Here is a 3,293-nt window from a genome sequence, read left to right as displayed (position 1 = left end):
CAAAGTGTGAGAGTGCTGCCACAGTATCTCAGCATTGTTCTGTGACAGAGTAAGAGAAAGTAAAACTACTTTGCTGCTAACCCTAACCCAACCTAACCCTATCACTATCCTGACGTTAATGCAAAACCGAAACCGAAACCGAGTGGGAATACTATTACAATCCTAACACTTTCAGAAACACTAGCACAAAAACTAACGCTAAAACGAACACTTCCTCCTCACCCGCACTCTTCCTACACGTAACATCAGAGGGAGAAACCCGACACTAACCTAAAGTCTGAGTTAGTATTTGTGAATGTTGTGTTTCTATAAATTCTATGGCAAATGCGAGTGTACTGTAAAGCATGATTGAGGATACCGTGAAAATGTTTGAGAGGCAGATAGAGAGTAGGTGACAGTGCTTTCTTTCTGTTCTTGAGTACAGGTACAACATTTCCAGAACAAGAACACTATATGATTTCATGCAATACAGGATCCGAGCGTGAATACACTGTGCAATCATGAGACTATTAGCGTGAGTGATGGAAATCACATTGTGAGTGCATTGTTAGTGGTAGTCTTTAGACTCTCTGTACCACAAAGCTCTGAGGCTGATAGATTGTGTGTGACATTATTGTTGAGTGTTTGGAAGTAGCGCTTTAGTTTTGGGATATTCTGCGTGTTTTTGGAAACAACGTGGGTGAGTTAGGGGGTAATGTAGATGAAATGTGACATTGAGCGAGGGTAATCTGGCATTACGTTGGTTGGCTAACATAGTGATTGTGAAGGGAGTGAACCAGTGTGTTAGTGGTTCGTACACTGTAGCACTGCTAAGACGTTGTGTGCGCCTGCTCTGACACTAGAGTGCTTTTTCACTTTGTCATTGTGCTGAAACGGGTTTGATATTGCTGTGACATGGAGCGTCAGATTTGGACTCAGCTAAAGTCCTTATTCAATGTGCTTGACTTCTCTCCATTCTAAGTGAGTGCATTCTCAAAGTGTGAGTGTGGGAAAAGGTATCTCTTCTTTGTTCTGTGACAGAGTAAGACAAAGTACAATACTTTGCTGCTAACCCTAACCATAATAACTAACCCTAAGTATAAAAAACCCTATCACTATCCCGACGTTAATGCAAAACTGAAACCGAAACCGAGTAGGAATACTATTTACAATCCTAACACTAACAGAAACAGTAGCACAAAAACTAATGCCAAAACAAACACTTCCTCCTACCCCGCACTCTTCCTACACGTAACATGAGAGGGAGAAAACTGACACTACCTAGATTCCTGAATTAGTATTTGTGAATGTTGTGTTTCAGAGTTATTTTTTAGCAAATGCAAGTTTTACATAAGCATGATTAGGATACCGTGAAAATGTTTGAGACGGCAGATAGAGAGTGGGTGACAGTACTTTCTTTCTGTTCTTGAATACAATTACAACATTTCCAGAACAAGAACACTATGTGATTTCATGCAACACAGGATCAGAACGTGAATACACTGTGCCACCATGAGACTATTAGCGTGAGTGATGGAAATCACATTGCGAGTGCATTGATGGTGGTAGTCTTTCGACTCTCTGTGCCACAAAGCTCTGAGGCTGATAGATTCTATGTGACATTATTGTTGAGTGTTTGGAAGTAGCACTTTAGTTTTGGGATATTCTGCGTGTTTTTGGACACAACGTGGGTGAGTTAGGAAACAATGTAGATGAAATGTGACATTGAACGAGAATAATCTGGCATTACGTTAGTTGGCTAACATAGTGATTGTGAAGGGAGTGAACCAGTGTGTAGTGGTTCGTACACTGTAGCACTGCTAAAATTTTGTGTGTGTCTGCTCTGACACAGAGAGTGCTTTTTCACTTTGTCATTGTGGCTGAAACGAGTTTGATATTGCTGTGACATGGAGCGTCAGATTTGGACTTAGCTAAAGTCCATATTCAATGTGCTTGACTTCTCTCCATTCTAAGTGAGTGCATTCTCAAAGTGTGAGAGTGCTGCCACAGTATCTCAGCATTGTTCTGTGACAGAGTAAGAGAAAGTAAAACTACTTTGCTGCTAACCCCACCCCTAAGCCAACCCTATCTAACCCTATCACTATGACGTTAATGCAAAGCTGAAACCGAAACCGAGTGGGAATACTATTACAATCCTAATACTAACAGAAACACTAGCACAAAAACTAACGCTAAAGCAGACACTTCCTCCTCACACCCTACTCTTCCTACACGTAACATCAGAGGGAGAAACCGAGCACTAACCTAAAGTCCTGAGTTAGTATTTGTGAATGTTGTGTTTCTATAAGTTACTTCTATGGCAAATGCGAGTGTACTGTAAGCATGATTGAGGATACCGTGAAAATGTTTGAGAGGCAGATAGAGAGTAGGTGACAGTGCTTTCTTTCTGTTCTTGGGTACAATTACAACATTTCCAGAAAAGAACATATATGATTTCATGCAATACAGGATCAGAGCGTGAATACACTGTGCAATCATGAGACTATTAGCGTGAGTGATGGAAATCACATTGTGAGTGCATTGTTAGTGGTAGTCTTTCGACTCTCTGTGCCACAAAGCTCTGAGGCTGATAGATTCTGTGTGACATTATTGTTGAGTGTTTGGAAGTAGCGCTTTAGTTTTGGGATATTCTGCGTGTTTTGGAAACAACGTAGGTGAGTTAGGAATCAATGTAGATGAAATGTGACATTGAACGAGAATAATCTGGCATTACGTTAGTTGGCTAACATAGTGATTGTGAAGGGAGTGAACCAGTGTGTTAGTGGTTCGTACACTGTAGCACTGCTAAAATTTTGTGTGTGCCTGCTCTGACACTGAGAGTGCTTTTTCACTTTGTCATTGTGCTGAAACGAGTTTGATATTGCTGTGACATGGAGCGTCAGATTTGGACTCAGCTAAAGTCCTTATTCAATGTGCTTGACTTCTCTCCATTCTAAGTGAGTGCATTCTCAAAGTGTGAGAGTGCTGCCACGGTATCTCATCTTTGTTCTGTGACAGAGTAAGACAAAGTAAAACTACTTTGCTGCTAACCCTAACCTAACCCTAAGGCAACTCTAACTCTAACCCTAACCCTAACCTATCACTATCCGACGTTAATGCAAAACTGAAACCGAAACCGAGTGGGAATACTATTACAATCCTAACACTAACAGAAACAGTAGCACAAAAACTAATGCCAAAAAGCACTTCCTCTACCCCACTCTTCCTACACGTAACATGAGAGGAGAAACTGACACTACCCTAGATTCCTGAATTAGTATTTGTGAATGTTGTGTTTCTACGAGTTACTTTTT

Source organism: Phodopus roborovskii, unplaced genomic scaffold (genome assembly GCF_943737965.1).
Source record: "Phodopus roborovskii unplaced genomic scaffold, PHOROB, whole genome shotgun sequence".
NCBI classification, from domain to species: Eukaryota; Metazoa; Chordata; class Mammalia; order Rodentia; family Cricetidae; genus Phodopus; species Phodopus roborovskii.
Note: the sequence above shows the minus strand (reverse complement) of the source record.